Raw genomic sequence first — 25,327 nt, forward strand, 5'->3', positions numbered from 1 at the left:
CTGCAGGTCAGACACATGGTCAGCTCCTCACACAGCCCAGAGAGAAGAAAGCAGGGAAGAAAAGAAGGGGGGGGGGAAAGAGAGAGGAAGATTAAGGCCGCTCATCATTTTCAGGTAATATATTATGTGGGATTCATTCAAGAATAGATCCATATTTGACTATAAGCTCTCAACAGAGCCTCTGGTTATAAATTCTAATTCTTATGATTGAACACTCTTTAGGCCTTCAGCCTAAAGACGTTTATCTGGATCAGTCAAAAAGAAAGAAGCAAAGAGAAAGAGAAAGGGAAAAAAATAAAAGCAAGGAAGATAAAAATCTGAGTTACTCATCATCCATTATTTCAGTTGACATTAGTCCACATGTTCTAATTGCATATTAGCTCACTTTAAATACCAATATAAAACCAGCTGAAAGTTTTGTTTTTGCTGACATCTGGTGGTTTGTTTTTTCCTCTAGCTGTAGCGATGCACATGCGCACTGTGGGGAGTGACAGTACACAGTGACATCACTTTTCTGTGTGGTTTAAGGGTCAACGCAGCACATTTATGTGCAAACTGAACCACATCCAGAAGTGCAACAGATGTGAAACTTTGAACCAGTGTGTACAGTGAAGCATTGTTTTCCAGCCTGGTATTAAAGACACTCTAAAACTGCATTCATTGATTTTATTACCACCTTATAAAATGTTATGGCAAAACAATGAGCAAACGGTTCCCTGTATCCAGCAGACACTGAGCAATGTCGGACTGATGTAAGTCTTTTAGCATTGTTTTGGCTTTCAGCAACACCTGAGATAATTAGCTGGTCTATGGTTTGGTGTGGGGCAGGTAGTGTTTGCTAACATTAGCAACCATAAGCCACTGGTCATACTAGACTAAGTGCAGCTGAGTGTATTGAATCGAGGAATGGTGCTGTTCTGGCACGAGTGAGTTCAAACAAATGTGCAGTTTTATCTTTCAGGAGTTACACACTGTCACCTGAAAGCAACATTTTTTTTTTGCCAGCAGGGTCTGTGAGAAGTGTGGTCTTTATTTTAAAAAACAAAATATGTCACAAAGCACCTTTAAATGGATTGAAAAAGTTTTCATTTCTGTCTGGTGGACCTTGCTAGGGGCAAGTACAACTCCCAACCTGACACATCAACCTGCACACACAATAAAGCAGTCACCTTGTTTATTAGCATTTGTCCTCCAGCTAAAAGACTTATGGTAGCAATGACTGTGCCTTGTTGCTCTTTGAACATTATTAGGTACAGCAACTGTAACACCCACCTAAATGACCTGAAGTCCCACAGGAGCTCAATAGAATGGATCGGTTTTCCCTCTTTTTTTTCTTTCCTTCTTAACATCGTGTTCAAACTGATGGTAATATTAAGTCCCAGAGCCATTGCTCAGTTCATTAATATGTGTCCTCCAGCTAAAAGAAATCACAATATGGCGTCTCTGCACATATTTAACAGCTGCACCTGAACAGCGGGCCGGTGCTGGGCAGGAAGGGAGTAAACGTGGCTCTGGAAACAGGATTTGTGTGTGAATGTTACTCAGGTGGACACCTTCCTCACATGACAGTGTGGAGCTGGGTATAATATTAAACTGTTAGAACTTTTCACAGCTTCAGAAACAGTCTTGATTTTTACATTTGCAGCAGAAATACATTAATCAGAGCATTTACAAAGTGATTGCTTATTTTACACACACTGTGTGAGTTTGACAGAACATGAAGCGTGATTCAGTGATGATTATAATTGTAACTTTCAGCTGCTGGGATAGACCAGTTCTTCAGATAACTCTAAATAATAAACATTTACTTTTTGGGAGTGAAATTGGGCAGAATGTGGTTTTATAGCATTAATTAGGATCTGATTACCTAAAAAAAAAAAAAAAGCCTCAGTGGAACAGACAGTGAGATGAATAGTGACAGTAGAGTGGGGTTGAGTAAGGATAGCAGCTCAGTGTAGCATTTTTCTGTTGTGTGTGTGTGTGTATGTGTGTATGTGGATATCTCGTCCTGCTGGAAGGGCTAATATATTTATTTAACATGGACAAGCTAATTGTTAGATTCCTTTGAAGCTTAATGAGATTAAAAGAGCAAAGCATATTGACTAAGTTATTTCTCCTCCTCTCCATCTCCTCATCTCCCTGTCTTTTTTCTCTATTTCATGGTATCGCTCCTTCTGCTCCCATGTTACCCTTCTTGTTATCTTCTTTTCCTTTTTCTCTTGTGCCCTTGTGTTCAAGGGGTCTTCTCTTCCCTTCTCTTCTCTTCCTTTCTCTTCTCTTCTCTTCTGTGTTGCAATTGCCTTCAAGAGAAGCAGTTTTCTTTCTTGAAAATGAGTGGCTGTGTTTCTTTTATGCAAACGCTGAACTGATGTTGACCCCCTCTGTGATTTTTAGTCATGTCTTTTTGAGTGTGTGTGTGTGTCTGTGTGTGAATGCGTGCCTACTTCGATCGCTGGGGAGAATTGCTCCTTGGAAACAGAGACAGTAATCTCACATCTCAGCCTCACACACACACACACACACACACACACACACACACACGTCTATTCTCTCTGTTCACAGTGTAATGAGGCAGAAATCAGAGTCAAGCTGTGAACTTATGAAACAAGATGTAGATGAACGGAGGCCTTGCCAAGACTAGAAGGCCGTCAAGCTGTTCTGTTTATTGCCCTCTCATCCCTCTCATATATACACGGCCGTATTGTCAGTGAAGTGGCTGTTAGTCTTTAAAGGCGCAATCTAGAGCGCCTTTGGATTGATGTATTTCCCATATGTATTTCTGATGAGTTTGGTTCACGCACAGAAAATGAGCTTTTGGAAACTTTCTCTGTCCATTGTGACTAAAACTGTCAGTTTAATGCCAGTGTTTGTGCTGTAGATCCTGCAGCCATAAGGAAACCCTCCCTCTGCAATCTCAGCATGTTAGCAGTGTTGTCGTTCATAGAAAGGTGGATAAAGTTTTATACAGTGGGTGGTGATCATCATAAGGCCTTACACGCAGGAATTAATACATACACCAATTTTCTAAAGCAGTAATTGGTGCATTTCTTCTTACTGAGAATCCTTAGATACCAAATAGAATTTCCTTTGTATTTTCTCCATTTTTTTCTGTTCTCATTGAAGGATAATAAGCAAAACCCTCAGCAGCAGAGTGACTGTTCTCCTGCAGAACCTTGTGCTCTGAGTTTAAACCGACTTCTTGCCTAGTGGTCGACCTACGAAGCTATAACGTATCTTTTCTCCTCAAAGTCCCGTCCATCCACGCCCCATGTTTTCTTTAAGCATTTCCACTGTATATCATATAATACAAAGAAAGAATAAATCTGTTTCAATGCACGTTCTCCAAAAAACAGTCTTGGTATGTTTTGGTGAGCAATAAAATAATTAGCCTTAAATAATATAAATAATATAAAAATTATATTCCATTCTCAGTTCTTTCAGCTCTGCTCTCACCATAGCTGAGCATGTAACATGACTACTGCCTGTCATAATGAGTCACAGGAACAGTGACAATTAGTTTTCTGCATCCAGCTTGACTCATAACATGAGCTGACACACACACACACACAGTCAAAAGAGGAGTGAACCAGGCTAACCACAATCAGTGAAATATTCCTTCTCATTCTCTAAGTATTTTATTGGAGCTGCAGCATCTGTTGCTATCATAGCAAGTGTTTTCTACAGATGGGGAAGTGTTTATTCTAAAGTATGTGTTTAGCCTTATTTATTAGTTGGAAAAATGAAAACATGAATAACAAGTTTTCCTTCTTGTTCACTGCAGAGAAATTCTTCTATATTACATGTAAAAATGGCTTTAGGACATACTGAGGCACTTCTTGAAATTCTAAAGTTTGCCTCCTGACATTAAGACTCAAACTCACCAACCTCACATCTTCAGTGTCTGGGCTGAACACACACGTACAGACACAGAGTAAAGTCAGCCACCTCAGGCATGTCAGCAGAATCAAAGATACACTACTGTTAATGGTGAGAAATATACACTGTTTTCAAACTCCCACAGTTTCCTGTCTCACAAACCTTCCCTCTCATAGTGTATGTTGTCGTAGTTTCTTAGAACCTCTTAGAACTTTAAGTGTAATAAACTTGATTCTTTCTTAGTGAGGATTCCTAAACTGTACAGGCCATTTTAGCTGGAAAGGTTTTGAAACTGCTCTGCTTTTTTTTTTTTTTTTTTGTAGCACAGAAGAATCAAAATTCCACATGGTTCTTCAACAAAAGGTGCTCACGTGTGACTGGTTCCACGTTTTTTCTCGCAGGCTGTACAGCCAATGGTACACGTACAAGGCTTTGACTAAAATGGCTTTCTCTCCATCTTTTTCTGTGCCTCCAGACTCCAGAGAAAGTGTTTCATGACCCTGTACCAGACAGCACACTCTAGATCAATACTCAAAGCGTGTGTATGTGTGTGATCAATAACCAATCTGATTATAATTAATGTGGGATTGAATGGGGTGCAAGTAGTATACACACAGTCACACACACACTGGGAAATGCAGGACAGTGTCACGGATGATTTGGGAAGAAAGAGGCAGGGCCTGTGAGCTATGAGCAGATCTTTTTTTTTTTCAGCTCTCCTCTCCTGCTGGCTACATGGCGCTCTCACACACTTCCTTCTCCTTTTGTTGCTTTCATTTCTCATAGCTAAGAGCATTAAGACACACATGCACACATGTCATTCTCTGCATCTGCCTTGTTCATGCTCTCTCCATTGTTCTTCAGTGAGGGAGGGAGAAAACGTCTTGGGAGAGACAGAAAGACTGAATCAAACATGAGGCCTCTCCATTTTCACATTCCTTTATATCTTCAGATTCTAACCTGAGGTGAGGCTTACTCATGAAATGATTGGTCTATCTAACTGTCAATCAACACATCAATAGACCTGGTCCTTGTGAGCAAAATGAGCTATCACACTTGGTTGTGACCTCTCTGTAGAAGTTCTTATTGGTCCAAGCAACATGTGAGGATTGAATCTTAGCTGTGGGGACGAAGGCTGTGAAGAGTTCACTAAAAAGTTGCCTGCGTTATTTATTGGTCATGATACTTTAGATAACTAACACCTGGAGTATAACTTTGTCTTTGCAGTTCCACTTTCAAGCATAACATTATTCATTTGTTCAAGATTGACTTACTGTACTTACAAGTGGGGATAAATAATTAATTACCAGTTACACAGAGTTTTATAGGCAGAATAAAGGGGAGTTTATATTATATATTTTGGGCAAGTATGGCTATTCATTCTGGGAAGAGAATTTCTTATTTTTACTAACATGTTCTCATCGTCAGTTTTACCTCTGAATAAAGTTGTTTTTTGAATATCTGGCTAAACTGTTGTAGTGATGCCTTTTACCATAGTGATACTCGGCTCACTGAGTAAGTACAGTTTGATAATATTGTATTCAAATAATGGACAGAACTGTAGAAATAGGAGTTGTAATAAAGTGATAGTTTCTTTTAAACCCGCTGATATAAAAAGCAGCACATTATATCACTGCTCCCAGCTTGTAATAAGCTCAGTAATATTGTTACTTCTCAAATCATCCTGATATTAAGCATGTATGACTTTTGCAAGGTTAAGAGGCCAATACTGCGTATGAATAATGGCAGAATCTGAGTCTAGCTCTGTGAGACACATGATATTTGGTGATGGTTCATAACTGGGTTAAAATGGTAAATGTGCTTTGTACCTGAGGGAGAGGAGGAAAGGTCTTGAGTGATTAAAGAATCATAGGTCTGATCAATAAAGCATGGAGAGAACGAAAGGGAAAGAATTAAAAAAGAAATGGAGTGGATGAGTGGGAGAGGTCATGATTTAATCCTCAGGGAAGGATGAACTCTGACTCCTCTGATAAATGTTACAGTGTGTGTGTACGTGTCTATTTATATACTTGTATTACTCATGCTGTGGGGATGTAAATCTGTTTACACAGTCACATTGTGGGGACTTCCTTTCCAAAAGCAAGTCCCCACAATGTCAGTTATTACATTTTAAGGTGAAATGTTAGTTTAAGGTTAGGATAAGGTTAAGTTTAGGTTAAGAGCTATAGTTAAGCAAGTAGGGGGTAGGGTTAGGATCAGGGTATTTCTCCAGGAAATGGAGTCATGAAAACATGACTGTGTGTGTGTGTGTGGTGGGGGGGTGCAAAAGAGAGATCAAAGTTAAAAATGAGTTAATAGAATAAAGGGAAAAGACAACCACAGCATATTCACTGACTCTCACATACTGTACATATGCTGGCTAACACACTGTCAGAGCAATGCGTCACGTAAAAGTGTCAGTTTCTTCAACTTTTATTTTCCATTTCTTTCTGTTTCTCCTTTAATCCACCTCTCCACGTCTTTCTCTCCATGCAGCTTATATTCATGTTTTTTTTAATCTTTCTTTTTTCTTCTTTTTTTCCTGGAGAGGAATCTGAGTCTTTTCCTTCTCACCTCTTTTTTCTCAACGGACATAAATTGTTTCTTTTTACTTTCGGACTGTGTCAGCCTATGTCATATTGTCAGGAAAATGCACAGTCTAAAGGAAGTGCGTGTGTTTGTGTCAGACAAGAAAAGATAATAGATGACTTAACAATCTTCTTTATTCCAAAAACAATCCTGACGTATTTGGGACCAGTGTTGCTATGATACTTCATGCAGGTTGCAGAGACAGTTTAGAGTTTTAGGAAAACCTTTAAGCTGCACAGATTTTAATTTAAAACTGCTTCACAGCCTCCAATACATGATTGATAAAATGTGGCCATTCGTATTGCAACAAACCTCAAGTGCAATTGCTTTCACCTCCAGGTCACAGCCAGTTTTTCTGGTTGGAGCGTTTGACTGGAGGCAGTGTGAGTGGAATTTAATAAATGACCTTCTCTTCAGTGGAAAATGACATATTCAGACCCGTTTATTTTATTCTCAACTTCGGTTTTAGGGGAACTTTGGATTTAAAACCGCAATATGTGGGATTATTAAAATCCACCTTCCCCGCTGTGGTGGTGTCAACATGCAGACACAATGCACACCACAACGTCTCCAACCGTGTTCACCAAGGCCTGTGTAATTATTCTACAAACACAAACTTGGTCACAGTGAAACGTCTTTATGTCAAATGCAGTCTTGTAAAACCTCCATTAATAAATCCTTCTTTGTCTGAGTGCGTAGGTTTCCGGGATAAGAGGCAAGTATGTTTGAAAGTAACTACCTGGAAAATTTTTTTTTTTTTTCTATACATGAAATCTTTTTTCAAACTGTTCTGAGGGTCACACTCGAAGGTGGAGTGAAAAGCCTGCTGTCATAGAACTGAAGAGAAATCGAACAAATAGAGTTGATACAGCACGATTTTGGTCATTCTGTTCTCAAAGGCATTCATGGTTCACAAGCCAACATGAACTTCGTTTGAACCACATTAACCCTTTAATGTGGTACAGATAATAGATGGATAGTTACTGCTTGACATTGACCAGATTATCTGTTTGCGTTGATATAAATGACTTGTGTGAGCTTGTGAGCTTTTCATTGTGCATTAGCTTTTAGTTTGTGTTGTGTGTCATCTTCCACTTTATTCATGTTTCTGAAAGAGCAGTTTAGGGAACAGCATCATGGGCGAAACCTTCTGCTTATTCTTGTTCCTCGTGAACACCGTAAGCACAGCGGCCTTTTAAAGTTTCCCTCTGCATTGTATATTCTGTCTGTACCAACCTGCAAATGTGTCAGTTATAAAGCTATAGCACACATGGCAAACGGTATGTTTATTTATTGTTTGTGGTATTTTACTCAAGTGGGTCTTTAAACATGTGTTGTGTAGTGGGCTAGTAGAAAAATGCCAAACAGCTGCTGTTAAATGGTAAAATGGATTTAAAAAGATTTATCCAACATATGTTAGTGCAACACATTTTCAGACTTGAGAGCAGCAGACTCGCTGATACCCTGAGACTTGGACTAAAATCAGTTCAAAATTCATGTGTTTACATTACATGTTGTGTTTACATGGTGAGAGAGAAGACGATCAACGATCAAATTTTGGAGATTTTTTCATCTTTTAATGTCAGCTGAAGCATCCCACAATCCTCGGAGGGCTGTAAAATGGCATACAGGAAGTCAAAGCTGATGAAGCCCATTTACAGCCCGTTAAATAAACACGAGCACATGGTCATCCGCCTCAAATCAAGGCTGATGTTGTTTTGGATTCGTGGAAAGCGTTTTGGTGATGTGACTGTTCCCCTTGTCATCCTCCTCTTTACTTCTTCCTCTCTCTTGTCTGTAGAGCGCCACTGTTTCTATCTGAGAACAAAACAGCCGCCTTCGTCAACACTGCATCACATCTGTCAGCAGGCCATTCATCTCACTGTGTGTATGTGTGGTGTATGTTTGTCTCGGTGTTTGTGTGTCCTTGTGTGTGATGTTTTAGGTGAGTCAGTGTTGGTGCTTTGTGCGTCTGGATGTACATTTTGTATGATCTTCTAGGCAACAAGTTCGTGTTCATGATGGGAATGTGTGTGTGTGTGTGTTATCTCTTAGTTCTTACTGTGTCACTGCAACAAAAAACAGTAAGATGATAAAAAATTAAGCATCATGATTGGTTGATTCATTTACACAGCAGATCAGCTTCAGGCTCATTTAGTGAGCGCAGCAGAAATCAGACACAGTTTGACAGGAGAGACAGTCTGAATACAGACGTACAGGCATTTCTTCACTAACATAAGGATACATCCACCCACTCTCACATATTCACACATACAAATACACACACAAACACTCTCCCAATGATGCTGAAATAAGAGCACACACTTGGAGCTAGTTAAAAATAAACACACGCTGTTTGTGGGTGGGATGTATATCTAAAAATCTATTTTGCGTTCCAAGTCAAAAGCATCCAAAAAGTAACTTCCCAGCAACACATATAAACAGTTTCTGAGGGATTATGTGCATGTGTGAACAGTTTGGCTGTTTTTGAATATGTAAGTGTGTTTACATCATATCACTGCTGGCATTTGTTTACCGCTCCAATCCTCTGAAATCTGCCAAACCTGTTTATGTTGTCTGATTATCTCTGCATCGCCTCTATAAGCACTAACATTTCTGAAATGAGGAATAAAGCCTGATTTGATTTACTTATTCTTTTCTACACAAAACACTTCAGCAGACATTATTACATTAAGTCTTCTCTCCTAAAGGCAGGAGGACATTTTCCTCGTTCTGGTTCTTTAAAAGAGCAAATAACAGGATACAGGATAATAATAACAGGAATAAACAGAAAATAGATCAAATGCACCTGAAGCATTTTCCCCATCCATTTGTCCATTTTCCTCTTATCTGGGTCAGGGTCATGATGGTTAAGTAAGTTAGCCTGGACATACCCCTCCCAAACCAAGTGTGCTGCCACCTCTATGTGGATCTAAAGAAGTCTCCAGTCTAGAGAGAACATTTAATCCCAGCAGCATGTTCTGGGTTTTGCCCCTGAGTCTCTTCCCTCTTGAATGAGCCCTTTAAAGCCCTGGTCCAAGGAGAATCCTTTTAAAGGTCTGAACCACCTCCTGTGGCCGAGCTCCTTCTCTATAGCCAGGTTTCCATTCTAATGTAGCACAAAGTTTAATCAAGTTTGCTGAAAATCGAAAAAAGAAACTCCAAGTTAATGCACTTTTCCATCCGCTACTGTCACATGAATATTAGTTATCAAGTTGATCAAGATAAATAGTTGCTGATGCAAGAGCCAGTCAAGCCTCAGATAAACAAAAACAAAGTAGAAACCATGATTGAAACATGGTGTTCGTGTTTACTTCAGGCAGTATTTAAGGAACGTCCTCATCTCTCCGCACAAATCTCTTTAAAAGGCCGCTGTGCTGAAGATGTTTTCTGAGCTTTCCACCTCAGTCAAGCACTCCAGCCTCCACTACAGCTGCTGATAATTGAAACCTGATTTTACAAAAAAAAAAAAAAAAAAAACAAACTTTTGAGAACAGAAAAAATGACTGAAGCAGCAGAGCAGCTCAGGTACTGACATCAGTTTATCTTGGTTTCATTCATATCCATAACACTCACCAAGACTCTATTCTAAAGCCATTTTTCCAAATTTCTAGTTGTAATCATTCCTGTCAAATGACATTGCTCAGTCCTCTCAGCCCTGGCGTTATTACAGACATGTCGGCGCTAGACACAGCCATTGTGCTCACCCGTTGATTCGATTCTTTTGTTGAGTCGTGACGTATTATCCACAATAGTTGAGAGCTTAAATTTGTTGAGGGCCACCAGAAAGTAAAATGTGCAAGTGCAAACAACTGACTTTTTTTTAAGCATCTTTGTCTATATACTTTTTTTGTGAATGACACAACACAGCAGTTTAAAAAAGTTTTTTTTAATACAACAAAAAGAAACACACATGCAATATAAAAAATAAAGTCCTGTAATGTCTGCTGGTTTGTTTGCAGTGGATGGTTTGGTGGATGAAAACTGGTAGACAGGCGTTTCTTCAGGACAGTGGTGTTTCTCTTCTACAGTTACACAAGCAGCAGCAGCAGCCAGATTTAGCCCCCAGTTTCACTGCTGTTCACTGTATTAAGTGTTGTGGTTGTATAACCATGGCTGCGCCTATTCAGCTATCTGAGCATAGTTCTAGTGTACATACCCACTCGACTGTACCTTGGTAAGGCCTAACCCAGTCAAGGGCCTTCTTCATCAGCCTGCAGCACCACTGTTCTCCCCTCTCCTCCTTCTCACCAGCCTGCAATACTGAACAAGAGAGACAATGAGGGCTCTCGTTGGAAACTCTGGGGCCCGCACTCCATTTTTAGAGACTGTGATATTTTTATTTATTTATTTTTTACTGCTTTTGAGCTTTAGATACAAATTTCCATACATTACTATACTATGGCACTGCTGTACTGTGCTAACCGAGCTCCCTAACATCTCTCTCTCTGTGTGCTTGCTTGTGAACTTTTATACACATTGTTATGAATGTTTTAGTAAAAGATTGAAGATGAAGTTATATTTATCCCAATGAACACAAAGCTTCCAGTTTATGTATCTCTTTTTTTACAAATGGGATTTCACTCATGGCTTGTTTTATAAGGAGTAGTTATTGCAATGTTACTACTGTTGTTCAATATTTACTGTTATACTTTGGTGGCAGCAAATTAAGAGATGCACCTCACTTTCTCACTGACTTACAGACCTGAGATCCCCAAACATGAGCTCAGCAGTTGGGCCCTTTTCCTTCCAAATCCTCTGTGTAATGTCATCAAACTGGCCATGTTACATTTCCAACTCAGGAGAGGGTGTCAGGTGCCAGTTTTAATCCACCAAAATTATTTTGATTTGGGTGTCGTCCCAAAAACCACCACTCCAGCCCCAGTTTGGCTCTAGGAGTGGGACCAGTCATAAAAATACCCATGAAATTATAAATTTCTAGAGGATATAAAAACCATTAGACTCCTGTTGCTTTTAGAGTTCCTCTGAAAGGCAAGAACATTCACAATTTGAACATGATTCATACAGGAGTTCAAGTCCTGAAAACCAAGCTGAAAAACAGTATTTACTAGCCATTACAAAAGATAATCATAGACTAATAGCTGTGGAGCTTTAGAATCAGGATCCCTCATGACTGCTGTCGAGAAGTGATGAATGAACACCAGACAGAGAAAGAGGAAAACGAACCACAGTCATCCACAGTAATTTGTGTCCCTAGAAAGGCCCTAGTCCAGCCTCTGTGAAAAGATGAGTCAAGAGTTTAAACAGTGGGGACTGAGAGAAAAGGGAGACCGGCGAGTGGAGACAGAAAGATGAGAGGAGCCACAAACTGAGTCAGAGAGGGATGATATGTGGGTCATGACTCCGTGGTTTTTCTGTGAATCTGTCTCTTCCTCTTCATTACTCACATGACCCGACCTGACTGGTTTCTTCAACCAGACTCGGCACTCGCTGACTGGATGGATGGGTGGCTAATTGGCTGGCTAACTGATGGATGGGTGACTGATCCGGTGTCTGTAAGACTTTTTTCTGGGTGGATGGAGAATGATGATGGATGATAGATTGATGAATAATCACGCATGCATGGACTTAATGGATGAGTAAGAAGTGGATGTATGGGCAGCAGCATCTATAAATGGGCCAACAGACTGAATTGGTCTTGTATGTACTGGTATCTAGTAGCTAATGGTGTGCTTTGCTCTTTTTTTTCCCCAGTCAGGCATGAATGAGGGTCTAATTAATTTAACACATAGTTTCTAATGTTTATCTCTGTGTAGAAGACTTGCAGTGTGCAGCCGGTGAGTGAACACATTTAACTAACATCTCAGTCCATTAAAGTTAGATGGCCCTCCTAACTTCTCCCATTAATTTGCTACAGCTTTTGTCTCTACAAGCCTCATCACCAATGAAATTAGGGATGGATGGAGTTATTTCCAGGTTAGCTGCTTTGGAAAGATTGGTCAGCAGCTGTGTGTGGCGTCTCGATCAGCTGGATAGAAGGAAGGAAGGAAAGACATTGTAGAGTAACACCTTGTCTCAGCAACACAAAAGCAGCAGCAGCTGTGGGTTGTCCATCAGCGTCTGCACATAATTCAGACAGTCAGTCTCTGTGCACTCAGAGACTGACAAAGCTCACAGCCCCATTTACATCATGTGAAGTAAAAACAGAAGCAAAAATTACTTGTAGTGTAAAAAGATGTGGTTTCAGTTCTGTGGACATAACATGTGAGTAAAACCATAAACAGCCATGATGATTAAAATCTATATCCAGGTTGTTCCATTGCAACCCAGTCACCAGACAACACACAGAAACTGGACAATTCTGCAAAATCCTAAATAATGATTAAATACAATGTTTTGTCAGGTTCAGTGCCAAAGATTTTATCATTTACTTTTCTATAATATCTCTCCATAGCATCTAGAGTATAGTTAAAAGAGCTCTCCATCACTGTATAAGTGGACTTCCATAGCATTATCAATTTCATGATGGACAGTTAAAAAGACGGACCAGAATCGTGGCTTATTGAGGCTGGATCATCATCCAGGTGAAGGGGGCAGCTGCGTCGAGGAAATGCTGCTAAGTTCTTCCTAAGCAGATACATCCCCTACAGCCTCGTCCAAAATAATGTTTGCTTCAGGTGAAAAAGGTTTCGGTGGTTAAACACAGGTGGAGATGTACTGATGTATCTGACTTGCCACCACAGCCTCTCAGAATGACCGCTGTACATGTCCATCAATGCCGTGCGTTGTTTTCTGGGTGTATTAGAGTGTCTCTACATTGTAGTGTCAGAGTTTACTTAAAGTCTGCCTGACAGTTGGATGGAGCTCTGTCAGTGTGCTGCTCTGGTTGGAGGGGAAGGGGAGATTAATGGGTTTCTGTCCCAGGCTGAGAGGGCCCTGACCTGGACAAGGACAGAAGCCTTATCCCCTCTCTGCCCTTCAACATGGAGAGAAGAGAGAAAATCAGGGAGCTAGAAAGACAAACAGAGGGAGAGATCACAAGCAAGGCAATGCACACGTGTCCATCACATCCATGCTCCTTTGTTTCTTTGTAGCTCCCTCCGCTGCCCTCCTTCAGGAGTCAGTGACTCCTTCTGTCTCTCTGGGCATCTCGTCATCTCTCTTTATTACAGTGTCAGACACCCGGGGTCAGTGAGTTCATCCAGAGAGGCAGACATAAGTGCATCAGCTTCTCATAGGAGGAAGAAACACTGTGGTTTCGTCCTCATGTGGCACCCAGGGCTCACATTCTGCTGAACTCTGGGTGACTACTGACACAGCCTTCATAATGTGGCTGCATAATGAAATACTACAAAAAAAAAGGCGGTTGGCATTGCCGGATTTGTCAGTCAGCCGCAGCGGCAAACTGCTTTCCATTTGCCCGAAGGTGATTTTGATGTACAAGGACAAGAAAAAGGGCAAAATAATGGGGGAAGTACTTTTAGCAAGGTGGGACACATTTCAGTGTGATTACGCTCTGTTTTGAGGAGTAAAAGCACTGACATAAAATACTTGCTGGTGGTAATAGAGCCCAGTTAGGACATTTATATGCCTTAATAGCATTTGTGTATGACTTTACTGGATCTGTGTAGGACAAGTCACAGTCACAAACTTTGCTTTGGGTATTTCAGGGATTAGCGTGCCACAGTTAAGAGCACCTAGTTTGTGTTTATATATGGGGCGTACGATACAGCTGCTAGTTTTGGGAAGAAACTCACTGAGTTACAGCTTTGAATTTAGTTAATGTTGGGTGAGAACCAGGCAGTAACTTAAAGGTGAATGGAAGGGAAAGACTAGATCAAAACCTAGTATATGGCCCTGGATGAAATAAAGGATCATTTTGGTGATACTTCAATATACCTTTTCTCTAGCAGCAGCAGCATCATGACAAAACCTGGGTCGATGAGCAAATGCCTGCAGAGCTAAGACAGTGAACATGGAAAACATTAATTCTGCGAAACATAAGTGTGTTAGCATTGTAACTGTCGCAAGATTGAGCAGCACTCAACAAGCAGACATCAAGTGCAAAAGATCACTGGAGTGTTACAACAGCATGTCTGAGAACAACACATTCAGACATGTTATAACTGATGACGTACAGGGTACTATAGGATGAGATTATTCTGTTATGTTTCTTCCACCTGCAATATAGCATACTTTTAAAAGGAATTGTTGCCCTTCTACCACATAATGTAATTAATATGAAAATTAGAATAAACATGATTTTATGATTAACTATCAATCACATTTCTGTGTTCAAAGCCAAATTTCCTGTGCCAAGAAATCCCAGGAGTCTTAGGAACAGAGTTATTTCTTTGAGAATAATATTCTTGAAATCATTCTGTCAACCCCAGTGACTAATAGTTTTCAAACAGCAGGTGAAATAGTTTTTCCTTGTTTGACACTGCAGATAACAAGTTATTTCTCCTTAGACCATTTCCTGTAGGGCCACTGCGTGTTTTACATAACCAGTTTTAATCACATTTATTGTCCTTTTGTGAAAGGTCCACAGAAGCCACGTCATCAGCACATTCAGAGACGCTGTGAGAGTATGAATCCAGAGTTCATTAACCTACAGGGAAAAATAAAACTGTAGTTAACAGACATCCCTGTGGAGCTCCCTGTGCTAACAAGGCTCTGCTCCGAAACACTGCAGATCCACTGAAACGGACCCTCTGCTGATCTCTCCATTGAACAGAAAGACTTTGATCCAGTGAGGCCTCTGTTAACACCCAGGTCATTCAGTCTTTTCAGCAAAGTGTCAGTCTTTATTCAATTAAATGAAAAAGTACAATTTAAGAACACAGCTCTACCAAATGCCATAAGACTTTGTACGAGTTTTGAACAAAATGAAACACAACTCAGACTGCATCATCCGTGAGCCTTATGAACTGCACTGGGACAAGAGATTCTCTGATAAATGAAAGGAAGTGATTTGCAACAGTAATTTTCATTTTTAGCATAAAATTAATGTTTGTGCTGTAGGTCTGAAATCATTCAGTTAGCTAGTTGTGTGTTTTTTGTATTGGCACTATTAAGACTAATTTTGACCTCTGACAGCAGTTTGTAGGTACCTGCCTTTTTTCCTGTTTCATGGCCTGTGATTTTGCCTGGTCTGATACTGGCACTGCTAAAACTTGTATTAAATCCACTGCTCTTAGTTGTGCTCACATCGTGCCAAACCTAATATACATTTCCAAAGAAATATTTTTATATTTTGAATTATGGGTCCATTTTAACCTTCCCCATGAAGGAAATTTAACTTGTCTTCTGTGCAAGGTGTCTGTACAAGTGTCCTCCAGATTTCCCAGTGCACTCTGCATCAGCAAACTGTTCGTAGCTCTTTGTTTGGCACTAACATTACTGAGTGGCCCTGCCCTCTGTAAAATTTTTCAGTCAGCCAGTAAAAATCCTGCACCTGAAAAAACTTCACAAAATGCCCATTTTGAAAATAACATTTTAGCAGAAAAAACATTGTGGGTTTGTTCATTTTTATTGACAGAGGTTGTCCGAGTGGCAATTGCTCTTTTTGGCAACGAAAACATGCCTTTACTGAAATGTTCTTTTTAGAATGGTTACGGAAAAAAAAAAAGAAATGTAGGGGATGTTGTTGCAGCATTATACTTACGTCACACCTTTCTTGTCTTCAGTATTAAATATAGACTTGTGTTGTTTCAGGAAATGACCAGAGTTGTGGTTTTTCTGGTGAGGACAGTCTGCACATACAGTTGAAAATGACCGATGTTGAATTAAAATTGCACCACCAAATCTATATGTCTCTGTCATCAAAGTGCCAAGAGAATATTTAAGCATTTGAATTATTAACTACGTTTCATTCTTGTGTGATATATATTTGGACAAAGCAACAGAAAAGTGAGAAAAAGAGAAAGAACAACAAATATAGAAATAACAGAAAGATAGTAAAACCTGATAGAGAGATAAAATCTGTGTCTGGTTTACAAGTGAAGTTTTAAATTTAGATGTTGGCAGCCTTTCCTCTGTGAAACCTCATTACACATTTCCAAATTAGTTGCTGGATAGATGGAAAGAACAGAGGAAGAAGGGAGAGGTGGAAATAAAGAGCTAGTAAAGCAAAGAGAAAGAATGAAGCTAATGAGACGGACAGAAAAAGGAGCGGGTATAGAAACATTATTTTCTCCTCCTGCATCACATAATGATGTTGTATTATCTCTGAAGCTAAAAATTTAAGCTGTGCTGATAGAGGAGGAACAACAGCATACACTTTCAACACCTGTTTGTCTAATATGTGTATTTTTAACAGGCTGACAGGTTACACTACCTGGATAGTTAGCTGGACAGTTAGCTGGATAGTTAGCTGGATAGTTAGCTGGATAGTTACAATGATACAGTGATATTTTACAGCACAAATTGATCTTTAACCATTTTCCAGTCAATAAAGTCAAGAAATCTAGGTTCTTGCATAGAACACTGAAAGTTTAAGTTACATATTATGAAAATAATGCTAAGTTTCCTATGCTATGCTATGTTTAAGCTCAAGGTTTTCTTTGTGGAATTTGATCTGTTTGGCTGTTCTGTCACGTATTTCTTGATAGGAAGCTAAAAAAAATTTTCTTTCTTTCCTGTGTCAAGATAAAAACTTTTCTATTTATTGTCCCCTCTGTACTCCTCTATTTTCCATCCCATCTTTCACCTAGAAAAGGTTGAAACCTAATTAGAAGTCCAGGTGAACATATTTGTGTTCACAAGGCTGTGTTAGCTGCTGTATGTCTGGACTGCCAGCCCAAAATTCATTAATTTGGCGACTTCTTGCTCCCAGTTTGCATATTATACACACACACACACACACACACAGTATCACTGCCAAAAGGACAGAAGGCACAATTATGTCAAGGTAATGTTGCAAGTTAAAGGATTTGAGCTCATTGCTTCTGTATGAAAACCTCACAACTGTGTTTTCACATGAATTTAAGGTCCACATCATCATTAAACTGCTCAGTGAGATGTACTCTCACACCTGTGGGTGAGAACTGAATCATGCGTCTTTGACATTCGTACTATAAGACAGATGCTATGTGTCAGCCACATTTTGTATGGACTGTTCTGATGACAAGTTAGCTGCCATTTAGATATTTGGTCATCTCTTCTTAAAATGAAATCCAATGAAAACGTAGTAAGGAGACATGGCAGATTTTATTAATGTTGCTATATTTCCAGTGACTTAATCATCTAAAGAAAACTGAAATACAACATAAATGTCATGTAAACCTATTTCCAGCAACAGTAAAAGCAGTTTCTATGAAATAAAATAACCCATAAGTAGTGGGATGTAGCCTGTAGCCACAGTGTCTGAACAAAGAAAAGAGCAACACCTCGGAAACTGAAAATGACTGAAATGAAAGTGGCTGCTCCTTGGGAACTGCACTGAAAAACATCACAGCGGCGAGGGCTCAGGTATCGGGACTTTAGCATTTCCAAGCTGTTGATCACACTCATTTATGCAGTCAGAAGCCTTGAGGAGTGCAGAATTAATTACTTCAGCTTGGTGACCAGAGGATTGTGCTGCATGAAAGCTGAAAAGATGAAGAGTGGAAGTGAGGGAAAGCCAGATCATCTGCTCATTCAAGTCCAGCCGACTGTCTATTGCTGCCTGCCTCGGGGTGGTCACCTGACCTCCCCAACCGACGAATCCCATCACTCAGTTCCCCCGCTTCATGAATTCTGGCATTTTCATCCCTAGTAATTATGTGCATCCTTATATCCTCACAGGGTCCTGTCCAAAAGCACTGTGCAGATGTGTGTGTGTGTGGTTGTGTGTGGTTGTGTGCAGCTGTGGAGTCTGACAAGTGTGTGTGTCTGTGTGTGAGTGTACATGAGGGATTTCTGTATAGCTGTTGTACAAGTGTGTCTTTGGTGCAGAGAGGATAATTTACCTGTGTGTGTGTGTGTGTGTGTGTGTGTGTGTGTCCTTAAGCATGACGAACAATGATTACATGGGCAGAGAGAGGAAAAAGAAAAAGGGAGAATGAAGGGGTAGAGAAAAAGAGAGAAAGAAAATCAGTGTGGTGGAGGAAAGAATGACATAACAAAAGAAAAATACAGAGGAAGAAAACAATGGAGAGAGAGAACAATACAGAGGAAATTAAGCAAATGTAAGATAGAGAGAAAAAGCTGAAAAAAGAAAAAGAAAAACTGATCATCCACTTAGAAATTAAATGTTAAACTTTTTGGTGCAGATGAATCCACACTGAAGGTGGAATTAAACAGGCTGCTGTTACCGTGGTGGCATCGCTCTTTAAAATCTGTGTATATGTATCTGTGTAAATACTGTAATGAATGTAGGAATAGCTGAGTAGCTGTCGCCAAGAAATATAATCAGGAGATCCCGTAGCACCTGTTACATGTTGAAAAATTTAGAGAGATAGAGATAAAGGTATCGATCTGAACCACTTCATAATTTAAATGTGCTCCACTTTAAAATTCATGTCTTTTCACCTTCAAACCACATTGGCAGTTCTGTGCTGTTGGCAGAGGAAAAACTAAAAGGCCACAAGCTTCTAGTCCATGAAATTCATTTCACTTTAAAGTGAAAGTGTGTCATTTTAAAAGAAGAAATAAGACATTCTTCTTCTGGGTTCATAAGCAACTAATCACACCCTTGTCCTTAAAGCCACTTAAATACATGTCCTTATTTGATAAAATATGTTGACAGGACATGTTGTTAATGTTATAAAATTATTTACATTTATACAATAGTTAGTGTATATTTTTTTAATAGTGGAATATACTAAGGGCATGTTTGTATCTATTACTCTGCTTTAAAGTGTTAGAATACAATGATATCGTCTATAGTTTATGACATATGTAACGGATACAGAGCCATAACTGTGAGTAGAGCAGTGTCATATTCAAACTGGATGATTTCCACATTCATGTTTGATACATTCATTCATTCATGTATTGTAAGGGCCGATCGTTGACCGTGACCAGACATGAATCCACCGCTGGATTAGCCAATATTATACACTGTTTACTGTATAAATGATGGTGTATTTAACTGTGCTTTGATACACATGCATCAGTAAAAACACAGATTGACTTACACACATAAAACCTAATGTAATTCCTAAGTTCATCTGAATGGAGGATGAAAAAAATCCCTTTAAAAGCCTCACATAGTGACAGTTTAAGGTTTTAAATGAAATTAATATCTTAAATACATCTATTGCGTGACTTTTTTATTTTTTTATTTATTTTTTTCTATGCAGTGAGGTTTCTTGCTTGTTCATTCTCGCAAGAACACAGAATAGAGTTAGTTGTACAACACATCCTGTTTGCTTTACTAATCAGAGACAGACTTCATTTCCCTCAACGGTTAATTTCCACTTGTCCTGTTTCTTATTCTGCCCATTATACAGATTTCATTAGCTAATCTCAGTGGGGAAAAAAAAGCTTGTTTTCCAGATTTTGTTTCATTTGCTTTGGTTTTAACATTAAAATTGGCTTTAAATTCACTTCCAGTGAGGATTAAAAAGCTTCACAAAAGTGTTGAATTTGGCACTCTGAAGGGTGAAGTAATCCTAAAAAGCGATTCAGGGTTGGAGCCTGATGAATGAAGCGGAGAAGAGATGATCAGACTTGAAAAACAACGTTTTACCCTTCAACACTGGCTTATTTGCTTGAAGATAATATTAGGCCTTGATCTTCTTTTCCCCTCTATATCTTAAATATTTGGAATCACATCAGCTACACTGCATGCAGACCAAACATCCGTGTTCACTGTTTAAAATTTGTATATTTAGAGTGAGACTTTGAATTCATTATATCACCAGTCCAAGATAAATAGAGAGCAATGGAAGAAGAGAGGCAGAGACCAAACCAAACACTGTATGCTCTGATGAGTTTGTCCTACATAGACCGTCGTAGCCGTACAAATATTAGTTTGTGATGATGTGGTGTGAGCTCAATGTTTTTAATTTCAGAACCAGCAGAGAGGAGAGTAAGAAAACACAGAGAAATGAGAGAATAATCAAACACAATCTGTTCTTTTGCCTCATATTCATCTACTGATGTGAAATCCATATACCATTGAAAATCAGCCACCAGAAAAGACCATCACTAAAATTAATGATGTTAAAATTTGCACATATCTCGGCACCTGACTGTTCCAATGAGTTAGAGAGTAATCATGTTTCCAGACTGTGACAGAATTGTATTTTTGACCATATATTTTCTCCTTATTTTATGAACTATCAGTCCATCCATCCATTAGCCATACCATGATCCTTTGAGGGTCGCAATAGGGCTGGAGCCAGTCTTAGCTGACAGGGGGTAAGAGGTGGACAGGACAGGTCGCCAGTCTATCACAGGCCTTCACCAGTGACATGTAATAAGTTGTGGTCCCCCGTTGAGTCCCCCCTACACACATTACCCCAACTTGTTTTTCCCAGAGCCCCCCAAACCCAGCAGTATTCCTGCACTAGAGTACTGCCCAGCACATAGGCAAACAGTGTGCTGTATGTCAACAATAACAGCACCAACAACACTGCAAGGCCTCTATAGAAAAATCTGGATTATAGGTGGAAGTAAACAAACTACCGTTACTTCCATTCACTCTAATTCATCTGAATTAGAAATCAGCATTATTTCAAATACTATTTAATTGCAAAAAAGTACAATATTAATGCCCAGTATCCAGTATCAATCAAATTCCATGTCAGAACGGTAGCTGGCGGAGAGAGAGACAGGTAGAGAGACAACAGAAATACAAACAGACAAAAAAAAGGTGACAATCAAAGGGACAGACAGGGAGTTAAGGAGGATTTTCTGTTCCTCCTCAGCTGTATAATCTAGACCATCTGTGTGTATGTTTACCTCGCTAATGATGACAGCGGTGGAGTTTTTTTTCCATTTGCATGTGTGTTTACACATATACCTGTGTGACTAAATATTCTCTGCTAATGATGACTTTGATGTGGCACAAACACAGAAACACAGACACTCACCGCAAAAAATAAAAATAAAATAAAAATAACAACTCAAATGCAGCAGCCCTGACTAGAAAGTGACATTGTATTTGTTTGTTGGGGCCATTTTTTAATTTGACTGTAGCTTTTCACACAGGGATAGTGCAGATAATCAACTCAGCTCAATTTATTCCCAAACACCAAACGTGTTTTCTCACGTATTTTTTTGTTTTGTGTAGACCTTTGTTCACTGAGGATTCTCAGTGACACATGAAGCAACATAAGAGACTTTGAACAGCAAAAAAAACTGCACATAAAAGTCAAAACATATCTCAGCAAGTCACCGAATGAGTTCAGATGCTTTATGAAATACAGCCATTAATGAATGTCTCTGCAGTTCAGTTTTGTTATTGATTCTGGAGTGTATCTTTTAGGTTATGAATTTATTTATGAAGTAATTTTTGTGGTAAAAGTTTGACTGGGCCTGCACTTTTCACCAGGACCCTTGGTATTAAAACAGCTAATCTCTGCAAAGAAGAAGTGACAAAATAAGACTTGCAGGTGCCCTGTGGAGTTTTCTCTGGAGTTATGTTTGCATTCAGCGTTACTCCCCAAAATGCACTGGGCCTCATGCAAGAACCAGTTATTCAAGTGGCATGTACGAGCGATTTACAAGAATCTGTGGCCGTCACCGGTTTTCTTTTACTTAGAATCTTCTGAACAACAGAATTTATAAGTGATCTGGACGGCCTTTTCTTTGCAGATGGAAAACACACTTGCTTTACTGAGAGTTTTTTTTTTGGGGGGGGGGGGGTAATATTCTTGTTGGCATATTCTGTCACAGCAGCTCCTGCTTCCTCTCGCTCCATCATCTGCCTCAGGGTCTTCATGCAGGTCTCTGTCCTGGATCATCCTCTGTTGCCCTTGACCGCCTCACATATTAGTCAGGCATGTTTTAGCATCTAACTTCATGTAGCATGAACCGTCAACCCTCTTTATTTCTGTAACTGTGCTGTTCAAGATTCAAGATTCAAGATTCAAAGGGTTTATTGTCATTTGCACAGTAAGGAAACAGGTTTCCCTGTACAATGAAATTCTTACTTTGCTCTTCACCCAGAATGCCATACAAAACGTTGTAAGTAAATAAAATAGATAATAGTATTTACAAAATATTAATAAGAGCATAAGTGAAAAAAAAAAAGTTACACAAAATATAAAATATAAACTGTACTGATACAGTGCAGGTGTACACGTCATTGATATTGTTACTATTATTATTGTCTGATTGTTGTGGATGCACTAATGTGGCCACTGAGGCATGCGGCTGAATTTGTCATGTTTAAAACATTTAAAATCCTTGATATCTGACAGCAGATCTGAAGCTCCACAGTGGGAAAGTCTTCTTTTCACTCGTGTTGATCAGGTCAGAAACTAGTGATAAACCACAGGTTTGTGCAGTGAACTGAGTTTGGTGAATCCGACTTTGAACACCCGTAGGTCTCTGAGAAAAAGTAGAAGAATTTTAGGACAGAAATATGAAAATGTCCTAGCATGAGGACCAGTTTGTCCTTTAGGTCTAAAAAAATGTGTTGATTGTATTTTATTTCCTCATAAAACATTTGCAAAGCTGAGTTTTTAAAAACATGTTTTGAACTGTTCATTGTTTGAGCGTTTGCTAGCTTGCAGTCTTCTCCTTCACCGCCTTCGTCTGTGCCTGCCACCGTTCAAAATTACCTAGTGCATCTTGAAAATCATTCTGTTAAATTATGTATCAATAACTCGGTCAAAGTAATTGCTTAAAAATCATTCATGCTTTCAGGCTACAGTTTTGCAAATATCTGGGTCACTTAACACGCTGATGTATTCCAAAGAGGGTCTTTCAAATTAGTGTCTGAGGGAAGGACAATCCAGCAAAGGAGTGAATGAATTACTGAACCTTCTCAGTAACCACTTACACATTAGCACTCTTTGATTAAAATAAAAGCCGTTTCTACTGTGTTCACAATGGCCGACTTAATTCATTCAACCACCTCCAGTGAAATCACATACCCACAAACAAAGTATGTGTGTCACTGTTTTTCTCTTTTTTTCCTGCTGTGTTGCACACACACACACACACACACACACACTCAAGCAGTGTTGGTTAAGTAGATAGTGCAGTGTCAGCAGTAGTGACATGTTATTACCTGGAAGACGAGAGCCTTTTGACATGTGGCTGTGTGTGTGTGTGTGTGTGTGCGCGCGTGTGTGCTTTCCATTTGTTTGGGTTCCATTGTTGCTTGCTGCAAGACTGCTGACACTTCATTAGGAACACACCGCTGTGTGTTTGTGTGTGTGTGTGTGTGTGTGTGTGTGTGTGTGTGTGTGTGTGTGACTGACAACTGCAGTTTGTGTAATCACAATATAATGGCAGAGCTACACAGAATCAATCATTAGACATAATTAAAATGGACAAAAATGGAGTGAGGACAGGTACAAAGGTAAAGTAAATACAGGGAGGTGGAGAATGAAAGACGGAGGGAATGGACAGAAAGATGGAGAGAGAAGAGGCACGAGGACACATCCAGAAAAGCGTGAGAGAGAGATAATGGATGCTGAGCGATCATTACCACTTCCATAAATGTAAAGTACTGCTGTTAGAGTAGTGAGCCATCACCCATACTGATGTTAATGCAAAGTGCTTTAGTCATGCTAATTCGATTGCACTGACAGCCATGTCAGAAACGTGGATGCAGAGGACATTATCCATATGATAACTGACTCAGCTGACACCCCGTGGGCTTATTAAAGTCCTCTCCATACAATTAAAAGTGATGGACAGTGAATATCAGGTTGATATTCATTGCCTCGCCCGAACATGGCTGCCACACACTTTCAATAAGGTTGTGCGAATCAATGTTATACCTGTCGTTTGCATAGACAGTCACTGCCAGCTCTAATGTTAGTGCTAAGTGCTGCTGTGGCACTCGGGTTATTATGGTGACAGTCATGTCAGCGGCTGATGTTGAGGCCATTAGCAAAGTGCTTTACAGAATTAGAAGGGACAACAGGCTGCTTATTAAGGTCAGCCCAGGAACTTGTAGCCTGATGGCACCTGGTCCGACAGTACAGTGGCTTCTGATGGAGTTGTCAGGTATCATTTATTCATGATCATGAAAATAAATGGACTTACATAATGAAGTAGGATTTTTATTTTTTTGCTTTACCCTAATTATCACCACATAATAAAATGCAAAGGAATTATTATTATTATTATTATTATTATTATTATTATTATTATTAAATAATAATAATAATAATAATAATAATAATAATAATAATAATTGCAGGGTCACCCACAAAAAAAGTTGCCGCTGACACAACTTTTCAACACAATGCAATGTCAAACATGGCCGGTCAAATACTTGCAAGCAGGCTCACATTCCTGATTGATGACTTTGTAATGTGAATGGTTTAATGGTACTGTTACATGTACCTTACAATCATCTACTCAGCTTTCAGAGTCACTGGTGTATTACTCAAACTGACTCAGGAGGAGGAGTCATTCAATTGACTTTTGAGTTTTAGTTATGGGAAGAAATATTCCTGTGAGGTCATGCATTTATAATGCATTTTTGTATTTTGTAAAGTTACACAGTTATGGTGATGATATGATATCATCCGTTCTATGTCACTGATAATTATAATTCCTCCCAAAACCCCCAAATAAGTCCCCCAGAATATGTGTTGGTAACCGGAGTCTATTTACAAAGAGTTTTTTTGTTATTTGAGACTTGAGTAAAAATAATATCTAACATAAAAATAAAAGTCTTGTTTTAGTGTGAGCACAATGTCTCCTGCTGTTGCACTGTTGCAGCAGCCTGAGGACACAGGGTTGCACACATTAGGCCAGTGAACAGGTGTTTAATGGAGTCTGG

At 39.4% G+C, this 25,327-nt stretch overlaps 1 protein-coding gene across 2 annotated transcripts in view; it reads left to right on the top strand.

Moving 5' to 3' along the window:
* Nucleotides 1–25,327, top strand: part of il1rapl2 (interleukin 1 receptor accessory protein-like 2) — a 302,734-nt gene that overhangs the window by 97,739 nt on the left and 179,668 nt on the right. The gene's annotated exons all lie outside the window — the stretch shown is intronic.

Source organism: Toxotes jaculatrix, chromosome 10 (assembly GCF_017976425.1).
Source record: "Toxotes jaculatrix isolate fToxJac2 chromosome 10, fToxJac2.pri, whole genome shotgun sequence".
Taxonomy (NCBI): Eukaryota; Metazoa; Chordata; class Actinopteri; family Toxotidae; genus Toxotes; species Toxotes jaculatrix.